Below are 12,905 nucleotides of genomic sequence, written 5' to 3'. Positions count from 1 at the left end.
TAATTGTAAAAAAAAAATAAAAAAGTAAAGCACGAACTTAAGCCCAAATATGAAAAATTTTAAAAAATACGAGTCGACACGAGCAAAGCATGGCACGAATCTGAGCACGGCGCGAAAATATTGGATTTACATGCCATGCTAAATCTACCCTTTAAAAATATTAGCACGATATCACACGATTTATATTTTTCTGCACGACACAATATAAGTTATTTTTTAAAAAACACGAATAAATACGAGTCGGACTAACACGACACGTACAAATTTACACTATTTTTGTGTTTATTTCAAATGAAAATAGGGTTGAAATTTTTTTGTACTTAATGAAAAAATATTACAATGATTTACTATTTAAGTCTTTAGTTATGTTGTTACAACTTAAAAAGTTGATTTACTTGAAGGGATGTAAATAAAGCAAACTTAATTTTTTTTGTTTAAACGAGTGGTCAGTGAAACGACAACGTATAGTAAATGGAATTGACAGTGGCCATTCATAAGTGAAAAATTAGAGATAGTAAAGTTGCAAAGTTAGTTTTGGTCCGTAATTTGATTTTGAGAGATTCAGTCTTGTCTTTTACTCAACAGCACCAAAGGACAAAAACATTTACTTGCATTTACTGTTTGCACATCATTTTGTCGTTTTCCTTTATTAATTTCCTCATTCAACGCCAAAGATGAAACAAACGACAGCCATAGGACCACGTGTCGACTGCCCACTTGCTCCATTTACCTTGATATGCACATACCACAACAACCATTATCCAAACATTTTTTATTTTTTATTTTTATCAGATTTGTAGTAAAGCATAGTCTATGACTAATGACTCTATGGATCTTTATGAAAAGAGTGGACATTGTGTCACGGGACTTCTCATAAATGCTAAACTTATTCTAATTATTATTCGACCGACCAAGCCAAAATATAAATTAATAAAAATTTTAAGACATAGGCAACCCACTACTACTACTACTACTAAAAGATATTGCAAAAGCTTTCAACTTTATAAAATATCAAACCTAACCTATCTTAGTTTTAGTTTCTTTAACTATTCTAGCTTCTAGATGTTTTATGAACTACCCTCAAATTTTATCTTAACCTACCACAAAAAAAATTCTCAAATGCTTCTCTTTGTAATTTATTCTTCCTAAAAGTACCATTTTTACATTTTTTTTGTTCACCACTAATGTTGGTTGTCTTTCAACTAGCCTTAAAGTAGCTAAAGGTATACTAGTTTTTATTTTGGACAAAGAAGGTAAGTTAGCATTTTGTCTATTTCAAAAGGGAAATTTGATTTTTTATGCTTACATTTGGTTAAAAAAAAAATTCTAAACAAATAATAACTAATATTTGTAAGATATGACAACTTTTATGATATCCCTAAAATACCCCCATTTACACCATCGGACCACCCATCGGGCCACCATCGGACCACCCATCGGGCCACCCATCGGACCACCCATCGGACTACCATCGGACCAAATCTGTTACCAATTTTTTTTTATGTTTTTGTACATACAAAAGTAGCATCAGGTGACCATCGGACCACCATCGGACTCCATCGGACTATCAATTTTTTTATTTTTTTTTTAATATTTTTGCACTAAAAAAAGTATGGAAAATTTGAGAGGGGTATTTTTGGGTTTTAGATAAAGTGGTCATATATTTTTAATGGTGATATGTATTAGTTTAGAAATAAAATATTAGGTATATGTAAGTATAGAAAATCAAATTTCCCTTTCAAAATTATCATAAATATTTACATAACTACGCTAACAAATTCAAATTAATAATAAACAACACAAATATATAACTAAAAGTTAGCTATGGTTTTTTTTTTTTTTAAAAAAAAAAAAGTTAGTTATGCTCTTAGAGGCAAGTTAGTTAGAATTATTAAAAATTGTTTGAGTTAATTAGTAATATTTTCTCTAACTTATTCAATTGTAATTTGTAACTACTTTTGAGCATTCTTTCCACTCTTTCACTCTCGTCCTCTCTTCACATTCTTTTTTTCTTGCTCAAAGTCTAACTTTGAAATTCAGAGCTCTTACATGGTATTAGAAAGCCATGTTGAATCATGGAGACAACGGTAGTAGTCTTAGAATTTGACTTGATCCACCATTTGGAGAAATAGTCAAACAACTGCAAGCTCGAGCTGCAAATCCAATTCCCGCTCTTGAAGCTCAAACTCCACTCCCCAACTATCTTCTCCTCCCCCTGAATCTCAAATTGGATTGCACAACTACACTGTTTGGCGATCACTTATTCTTGCTGCAGTGTGTGCTTATGATATTGATGGCTATATCTGTGGAACCCTTCCTTAGCCTCTAACATCTCTTGCAGGTAATGTTCCAAACCTTGCTTTCCAACAATGGATGCGATTTGACCAATTATGTTGCCGAACTTATGTTGGGACATGTCATTTCATTGTCAAATTTTCTCTGAAATTTGGTCCACCTTTACTTAGCTTTTTGCTACCAGATCCCATGCAAGGCTTCTGTAACTTTGAAATCTCCTTCAAACCATCATGAAAGATTCTTTCTCAATCGAGGAATATATGCTCAAAATGAAGCAATATGTTGATCACCTTGTAGCTGCTGGCCAACCAATCAACGATGATGATCTAGTGCTCTACATTCTTGTGGGTTGAGTATGAGGCTGTGATTGCCAACCTCACATCAAGAACCAAACATCTCACACTTCAACGAGTCCAATTCATGTTGCAGAGTCAAGAGATGTACATTCAACAACACACTGCAAATTCTCTCCAAAATGTGCAAGCTAATTTGGCCAATGCAAATCTCAATAGCACAAGAGGTTCATACTCCAATTGAGATTACAGAGGTGATAACAGAGGAGGTAGATCAAACAACACAAATAGAGGTGGTCAGGGCACTAGACCAATGTGCCAACTATGTGACAGAGTTGGCCACACAAATTAATAGTGAAACGTTAGCACAAATGTGACATAATCTTCACTGGGGCCACACCTAGATCAACCTCATCCTCTCTTGGTGTTGATAATTCTCAAGCTTTAGTATTTGAGACTAACTCTACTTCTAATCTCTCAGCAGCTTGGTACTTAGATAGCGGAGCAACTCATCACATGACAAATATGATGCTAAAAATCTCACCACTACAGCAAACTACAAGGGCAAAGCCAAGATTGCTGTAAGTAATGGCTCTTCCCTCTGTATTCATTAGGGGTATTTATTGGATCACATCCAATGGATTTGGACCCATTCGATCCAATCCAATTATTTATTGAATATTGGATTTTTCCATCTGGTCCAATCCAATTGAATTGAGTCATCTGATCCGATCCGATCCAATGGATGTATTGGATTGGATTGGTTCCATCCATTGGATGCTTTAACTGGTTTTTTATTGGATTGGATTGGATCCATCCAATGGATCCAATGGATGAATCCAATCCATTTTAGCCATGATTTCATTCAAAAGAAAAAAAATATATGAAAAAATATAATTTAAAGCCTAATAATCCAATAATAAACAATAATTTAATCCAAATTCAACTTAATTTTCATAATCCCATAATAAAAATATAATAAAAATCTAACTTAATAAGCAAAAGTCTTAATAAACAAGTTCAACACATCAAATGCAAATATTATATAAAATATTAAATCAATGTGTGCAGGTAGGGGTGTTCATGAAACCGCTTAAACCGCCCGCACCACACCGCACCGCAAAAAAAATGCGGTTTGAAATTCTTCGCGGTGCGGTCGCGGTTTGAATTTTTCCTAAACCGCGCGGTGCGATGCGGTTTGCGGTTTTGAATTGTTAATATGCGGTTCAAACCGCACCGCACCGCACATTATAAAAATACCAATTTTTATATTTATTTAGTTCCAATATGTGAATGTCCAACCCAAAGTCTACTAATTATTGTATTGTTGAAACTTAATTTTTTTTGCATTTTTATTTTCAAGACTTATGGTATTTTTGATAAGTGTTGCTCAAATTTTGTTGTAACTTAATTTTTTTTGCATTTTTATTTTCAAGACTTATGGTATTTTTGATAAGTGTTGCTCAAATTTTGTTGTATTTGTGATAGTTTAATCATTTGGTGATAGTCCAAACCGCATGCAAAATCGCAAAAACCACACCGCACCGCACCATTTTTTACGGTGCGGTTTTTTAGTTTCGCGGTGCGGGTGCGGTTTGGGAAATTAGAAAAACTGAATGTGCGGGTTGGTTTGAAAAAATGGTCCAAAACCGCACCACCCGCACCGCGAACACCCCTATGTGCAGGTGCACAGTAAAACCTATTAATAATTAATATATTTTTCAAAACAAAATAATTAAATATATAAAATTATAAATATTAAATATGATCGGATGGACATTGGATGATATTGGATTGGATCGGTTCGGTTATCCATTGGATCGGATGTCTCATCCAACATCCGATCCGATCCAATTGAATTTTTAAAATTTGCATCTGATCCGATCCAATTATGATTGGATATCCGATTATATTGGATTGGTCAGTTGAAATTGGATTGGATGACTTTCTGCACACCCTTAGTATTCATCATTAGGAACTAGTTCTATTCACACTAGATTCCTACATCATTCATTATTATTGCAAGATATACTTCATGTGCCAAATATCACTAAAATCTTACTTAGCATATCTCAATTTACAAAAGATAATCATGTCACTCTTGAATTTGATGATCTTTGTTGTCTTATTAAGGATAAGAAAACCAAGAAAGTTCCTCTACAAGGCCACCTCGGTGAAGGTCACTGTAAACTCCAAGTCTCCCCTTCCAGTCCTCAAGATTCTTTGAAGAATTCTGATGTGTTTCTAAGTCCACATAATGCTCTAGCCACATTTAATATGTGTTAGTGCTTTTGTTCTATTATTGAATTGTGTTGTAGTCTTTTCACACATGAATAATAGCGAGTAATGCCATAAGAAAAATTAAGATTTAGATCTTTAGTATTGTCGGACAACTTTAATTATGGTAGAAAATTGAGTACAAATCATGTTATAAAAAATTGGTATAATTGTTTGTGCTTTAACTTTAGTTTTTATAGCATATAGGTTCAAGTAAACTTTTTCATCAATGTTTGTATCCTTCAATACGTATTATGTGGAAAGGCAATCCTAGAACATTAAATCTATATTCCAATATTTTTATTAATATATGACATGATAGTATAAACATATTTTTTCAACAATAAACAAAAACTCATTGAGATAGTTTAAACATATTGAGATTAGAAAATTACACATGATAATTATTTGAATTGTGTGATAATGGTTGTGCGAGGGATCACCATGTACCTAATAGCTATTGTAGGTAAATTAAGGTCTCAATTACTATAAAAGATAACATACTCTTACATATTTTAATTAAATAAATAATACAAAAAACAATTAACTACTTATAATAACATATTACATGTTAGACAACTTAAGTTACTACTTGCTCTAACAAATTTTGGCGGGTATAAAATATATTTTATCTCACAAAATTTGAGGACTTATTATGTCATCCCAATAGGTCATTGGCTTGTCTTTCTCCCCTATATGTTTTGTTATAACATCATTTTTAAGACTAGACACAACTCGACTTCAAGTTGGTAGTTATTTGTTCCATTGAGTGTGGCTCTTTTGTGAGCTAATTGCAGCTTTCTATCCCAAGATTTAGCTCAAATGTACTGAAGATAGTGCTTTAATTTGGGATTAATGCTTTAACCGAACTCCACTTATTCCTGATGGTTTTCCCATGTCCAAATTCAAATGATTTTAAGAGAATCTATGATCCAAATTTGAAAACTCAAAGAGATAATATATAATTTTCAAAATAACTAATCACCCAACTTTGAAACCTAATTTTGTAAATAGATTTGGGACTATTAGGCTATGCTAAAGAGGGGTATTCTTGGATTATTTTAAAGGTTAAAAAGGGAGTGCAACTTTCACATAATGTAAATGTTACAAAAAAAATAATAGAAGATTACAGAACCTAAAGATATAGCATTGGAATTAGATCCACACAAACAAAATGAGTATCTTATTCTAAATCTAAAATATGGTACGAGCCATTCACCGTTTGACAGGTAAAAAATAAATAAATAATATAAGAACCCTATAAAGTGTCATATATCCCTACTTGGTTTTTGCTTTGGTAGCATTCGAGTTTGGAGGCTTTTGAATTAGGTTCAAGAGAAAAGGTAGGAATCAAAATGCATTCAGATTCGCTTCTTATGGCACCCAAATGTGCTCACTGTTCCAATGTCATTTTCTTTGCGAAAGCTAAAAATCCCACATGAGTCTAGAAATTGATTAATTCTAATGCCAAGTTTAAGTTAGAATCATCATTAATAGAAGAATCATCATTAATAGAAGAAGAAAACTTAGGAAGTCATCCTATAATTACCAATATCTACATTTATAGTGTCCAAATTTTCTGTCGATGGGGACAGAAGAGGATTTTCTTTTTTCCTTTCCCAAACATAATCATACATGCAAGTTACAACTACTTACATGAACATATATGTATATATATATATGTATAAATTCAAGATTCTCAAACTCAAACATCACTGTACTTATGAAAAGAAGTTATGTTCGAATACCACTTACTCTCAATTATTAACATTAGTGCTCATAGGTATATGCAAGAAAACAACATGTTGGGGCAGAATAATATTCTCAATTTCTACATTTGTCAAAGGAAAGAGATCCAAATTTGCTATTAAGGGACAGTTAGCCAACAGTCAACTTCCAACTGCAAGGCTCTTCTCTCCAATGACCATCCATCATTTGATGCTTAAAAATAGCCAACTAACTATTTTAGGCCCAAATAAATAAAACTTTTTCTTCCTCACTTGGGGGGCAACAACTTCTCTTTCCTTGTATGTAATTGGACAATTTATCAAACACGTAAAAAAAAAGTAAGATTAACTTTCTTTCTCCACCAATCAAATTGGAACAAAAAAAAGAAAGTGACTTTGGTATTGAGATGCTATTTTATCTACTACAAAAGGTCCAATCAAAAAGTAGAAAGTGCTTAGGCCTTGGCTCTCCTCGAAGGCACGGCCATCAATCTTACTATTATGTACTAGGTAAGAAATATTAAACAAAGCAAAACAAACGTTCATTTATGGTTCACATGTTGCCATCCTATTGGGCAAGCCAAGCTATTTTTAATGAGCAAAAACAAAATATTATGATTTTTGTGACACTTGGCGAAATCCCATTTGAGAGTAGAGGCCATTCAAAATGTGTTGCACTTTTATAACACCTTTCGTTCTAAGAAAGCTCTTAGAAGTATGATGGTGCTGATTCAGCAACCTAATTTTGCGAAAGGACCCTCCAAAATCAAAATCTTTTGTGCGTGTGTGTGTGTTTGAGATACAAAAATTACAAATTGCCAATCCTCGTTAGCTCTATCTCTCTTACTTTTTTCAACTTTTCTATTCTAAAGTTTAAAAAAGCACTGTAGTGCTGTTAGTGAAAATCTGAATCAGTGCACACAAAAATGGCTTGACAAATCATCGGTAGAGAAGAGAGTAGACCTAATAATAATAATAGAAATAAAAATAATAATAATAAAAAAATTTGCTGCAGCCGTGGAGACACGAGGGCTTGTTGTTGTTGTTGTAGATACAATATATATGATAATGAGCACTAAATTACACTATATACTTTTTTTATATTGTCCTTTTTTATTTTTACCTTTTTTTTAAAAATCTATTATTTTTAATTCTTTTTGTAAACATTGTACCAATTTTGTTCCTATCATTTCAAGATACTCTCTATGTGACTCTCTTATTTCAGAGTATTTTGAATACAAAACATATAAATAGATGTATGTTTTTGAATTAAATATAAAATTAGGGGCTATTTACAAAAATATGGGAAAATAAAGATAAGTTTTGATATATATGGCATAAAAACTTAATTACACTAAATATGATATTTTTTAAAAAAACGAAAAAGTTTTGAGAAATGCCATAAAAAACTTTAAATTTGTGTTTCTTTTTATTTATTTTTTCTTTTTAAAAAAATAAAATACAAAAATAAATAAAAAATGATCTCAACTATAGATATTATTTTTTTTTTACAGAAATTAAACTTGTTTTTTTTATTTAAATTACTATTTTTTTTTCTTTGTTTTTTTGTTAAAAACTAATTATTTCATTAAAAGCAGTAGAAAAAAAAAATCAGTTTCATCAACATCATCCTGAAGAAAAAACAATATAAAAAATTATAATCTAAAGATAATATAAACTTTAAAAATCAGTTTCATCAACATTGAAATAAACTATTAATTTCATTAAAAGAATAAAAAAAATAGTTTCATTATGTTATTAGAATTTTTTTTCAAGTTACTTTTTTATTATTTTGTTTCTAGGTTGGAAACTTACACTTATATTTTGTTATTAAATTATTGGTAGGCATTATGTGTTGTTTTGATTATATTTGTGATTAGTATTTATTTTTTTTTATATTTGTGTGTGTGTATGTTTTTATTTGATTGTCTCATGAAACTGGTTTCAATTAACTTTATTATTAACATTTGTATTTTGTTATGATTTTTTATAACGTCAAAACTGGTTTCACATGTCGAAACTGGTTTCACAGGTTTTAACTGTTCTGTAATGGGGTTGCTCAATTTTTATAATATTATTATATATTTTTTAGTTTGTATAAAACCAGTTTTATTATTGTATGATATTTGAACAACAATTTTTATTTTATTTTAATTAATCAGTTTCTAACACACGTATTATTTTATTATTTTCATAACTGGTTTTTTTAAGTAACTAGTTTTTATAACTAATTTTTTTTTATTGTTGTTCATAATTGAGTTTTATTCAATTTTTTATTAATTTATTTCAAGAAATTGGTTTTTATTTGTTTGTTTTTATTTTGGTTGTTTTACTAACTGGTTTCTCACATTCCACTGTTTTTTTTTTTGTTATTCTTTTTATGTTTTTTATTGCACTTTTGTCTCTTTAATTTTCTTTGTTTCTTTTTTTTTTTTTCTCTTTGATTTTAATTTATGATTCTCTTTGTTATATTTGCTGCATATTGTATGTTTAAATTAACCCTAATTTTTGAGCAAGCAAATAAAAAATTAAATGCCAAAATAAAGAATGAAGTTAGAAGTTTGATTATTAGGTATTGATATAAAATTTATATGTTCGAAACTGGTTTTTAAATTTAGTATCGTTAATTTGTAAAAGTTTAGTTATTAGGCATTGTGTATTTTTTATTATGTTATTGATGAAACTATTTTTTTTTTTTTTGCCTCTTTTAATGAAATAATTCGTTTCTTTTAATATTAATGAAACTGGTTTTTAAAGTTAGTATCGTCTTTAGATTGTAATTTTTTTCATTATCTTGTTGATGAAACTATTTTTTGTATTCTTTAAATGAAATTATTAGTTTTTTCAATGTTGATGAAACTAGTTTTTAAAGTTTGGATTCTTTTTAGATTATGATTTTTTATATGTTTTTTTTTTCAGGATGATGTTGATGAAACTGGTTTTTTTTTTCTGCTGTTTTTAATGGAATAATTAGTTTTTAACAAAAAAAAAAACAAATAATAGTTTAAATAAAAAACAAGTTTAATTTTTATAAAAAAAAATGAAATATAAAAATGTACACTTATTTTATATATTAAGAGAAAAAAATTAGGTTGAGAAAAAAAATTAAAAAAAAAAAGAGAGACACAAAGAGAAATTAGAAAAAAAAATAGAGAGAGATAAGCGAAAGAAAGAAAAAAAAAGTAGCAACTGACTTAAAAGTTGAAAAGAAAAAAGAGAGCCAAAATTGACTAAAAAATATATAAAAAAGACAAAAAAAAAAACTTTTTGAAGTTTCAATAAGTAAAAAAGAAAAAAAAATTTAATAAAAGTATAAAAGTAAAATGTTCTTGTCAAATTAAAAATGTAATGTTTGAAAAAAAATGTACTATTTGGTGTAAATTTTTCAAATAAAAAGAAACCCTAAAATGTAAGTGTAAAATAAATTAAAAAATAAATAAAACTAATTAAGCTAAAAACAAAAACATAAAATATGAGATTGGATAATAAGTTTATAAAAATATGGCATATCAAATACCATAAAAAATCTTAAATGTGAAAAAATATCATAGAAGAGTGGCAAACTTAAAAATGCCATATTTTTCTAACTTTGTTATGAAATCCCATATTTCATGTAATTTTCACTAAAATTAGAGATAAATTTGATTAATTGATTAATAAAAGTGATATTTTTCAACCCAATATGAGAGGTCATGTAGCTAGACACAATATGAGGGCTGTATGATCCACTACAGAGTCACTATAATCCTAATCCAAATTGCTTAGAGCCCAACCCATCTTTGAAAAAGGTCTAAGACTCTAGAGTTCAAAGCCCATTAACTATATACTACACTTATTATGGGATTTTAAAAGTTCTTATGATAAATATGACACATTTAAGTTTGACCAATTTATATGGTATTTTTTTGTTTTTAGGTCTTTTTATGGTATTTGATATGCTATATATATGTAATTAAGTTTTCAAATCCCATATTTAATGTTTTTATTTGTTTAGGAAGTTTTATTTGTCATTGATGCCGGAAAAGTCACCAGAGTTTGCTGTCGGTGTCGGAAAAGTCACTGGAGTAGCGGTCGGTGATGGAAAAGTCGTCGGAGTTGCTGCCGGCACCGGAAAATTCGTCGGAATTGGCATTGTCGCCTGAAAAATCACTGAAAAAATCACCAAGAAATCGGGTTCTTCACCAAGAAACCGGTTTCTTGGTGATTTTTCCGTTGACAATGTCAATTCTGACGCTAGCAGCTACTCTGGCGACTTTTTCGGCACCGACAGTAAACTTCGGAAAAGTCATCAGAATTGGCATAGTCGTCGAAAAAATTACTGAGAAACTGGTTTCTAGTTTCTTGATGAAGAAACCAGTTTTTTGGTGATTTTTCTGACGCCAATGGCAATTCTGACGACTTTTCTGGTGTTGGTAGCAACTCTGACGACTAATACACCAGCAACTACTCCGGTGACTTACCGATAGTAAACTCTGGGAAATTCGTCGAAATTGGCATTGTCGCCAGAAAAATTACCAGAAAAATCATCAAGAAACTGGTTTTTTTCTGAAGAAACCAGTTTCTTGGTAATTTTTTTTTAGTATTTTTTTCTCTATTTGGTTGATTGATGAAACTGGTTTTAATTATTTTCATTGTATATCATTTTTGTTTCTTGATGAAAAAACCATTTTCTTGGTGATTTTTCTAGTGATTTGTCTGGCGACAATACCAATTCTGACTACTTTTTTGACGCCGACAATAACTCCGGCAATTTTTCCGACAACGACAACTACTCCAACGACTTTTCTGGCACCGACATCAAACTCTAGAATAGTCGTCGGACTTGGCATTGTCCCTGGTAAAATTACCGGAAAAATTACCAAGAAACTGGTTTCCAAGAAACCGGTTTCTTCATCAAAAAATCAGTTTCTTGGTGACTTTTCCAGCGACAATGCTAATTCTGACGACTTTTTGAGCGTTGACAGCAACTTCAGCGACTTTTGCGGCACCGGCAGCTACTCCGACGACTTTTCCGGTGCCGGCAGTAGACTCCAGTGACTTTTCCGGCACAAGTGACAACTTCGGCGATCACTATAGTTTTATTTATTTTATTTTTTTAAAAAAATAAATATGAAGGATATTTAATATTTTTTATGGTAATTTAATTAATTTTTTATTTTTTATGAATTTTAAATTCAGATTTCTTTTTAATGTTTTATATGGTTTTTTTTTTAAAAAAAAAAAACCATATTTTTAGTTTGATTGGTTAAATAATGCCATATTTAGTGACATTTACTTTTTATGCCATATTTATCATAACCTTAATAATTTTTTCTATATTTTTGAAAATAACCCATTTTTCATTATATATTATATAATATTATAAGTGTGCCTCCTTTGGAGGCAAACCAAATCTAGTCACAGAATGGTTATTTGTGTAATGAAATAACAAGAGAAAGAAAGAGAAAGAAAAGGAAAAGAAGCTCTTCATTAATTGATTCAAGAATACAGAGTGAATATCTATACAAGTGTAGGACAATCTCTTAGAGACAATGAGCTAGACAATCGTAACTAACAGATCTTAACAGTACTTGATAACTAACATAACAGACTCTGTACAACTAAGTTTCATTTTCTTTAACATTCTCCCTCAAACTAAGTGAACTTGAACACATGACACTTAGTTTGTCGCCAAGTTTAGCAAATTGATTGTTAGAGATTAGTTTAGTGAGACAATCAACAACTTGATGTATAGCAGGAACATGAGAGATTTGTATCTTTTCTGTTGATCACCAAAAAAATACAAATCAATTTTAATATATTTTGTACAAGTATGTATAACCGGATTAGCAGCTAACATTACAGAACTTAAGTGTGTTTGGTTGGAGGTAATAAAATGGAATGGAACGCAAAGCAAATAATTTTCATTTAATTCTTTTATTTGGTTGCATTTTAGAATTGGAAGGAAAGACCATTCTAATGTAACATTAGAAAAAATGTAATGATTTTTTTATCAATTTTTTTATGCATTTTAAATTTTATTTCATTCAATTCCTATTCTTATTTTCATTCTCATTCCTATTTCTATATCTTTATTCCTTCCGACCAAACACCACCTTAAATTGTCACACCAAACAGCGAGAGTGAGTGTGGATTTGATGTTGAGCTCTGTAAGTAATAATTGAATCCAAATTAGTTACCACTGATGCCATACTTCTAGATTCAGTTTCAGTAAATAATCGAGATATAATGTTTTGTTTCGTTGATTGTTAGGCTACTAAGTTTTCACCAAGAAAAACACAATAGTAGGTAGTATACCTTCGATCATCAGGGT

At 30.2% G+C, this 12,905-nt stretch overlaps 1 long non-coding RNA gene across 1 annotated transcript; it reads left to right on the top strand.

Annotated features, from left to right (window-relative positions):
* The first annotated feature begins 1,933 nt into the window (after positions 1-1,933).
* LOC115705097 (uncharacterized) lies at positions 1,934-5,152 on the top strand. The gene is made up of 3 exons (XR_004009384.2): positions 1,934-2,341; positions 2,466-3,169; positions 4,722-5,152. It is a non-coding gene; the product is annotated as an uncharacterized LOC115705097 (long non-coding RNA).
* The last annotated feature ends 7,753 nt before the right edge of the window (positions 5,153-12,905 follow it).

Source organism: Cannabis sativa, chromosome 1 (genome assembly GCF_029168945.1).
Source record: "Cannabis sativa cultivar Pink pepper isolate KNU-18-1 chromosome 1, ASM2916894v1, whole genome shotgun sequence".
In the NCBI taxonomy this organism is placed as follows: Eukaryota; Viridiplantae; Streptophyta; class Magnoliopsida; order Rosales; family Cannabaceae; genus Cannabis; species Cannabis sativa.
The sequence above is the reverse complement of the archived record's forward strand: the minus strand, read 5'-3'. Positions and strand labels throughout refer to the sequence as shown.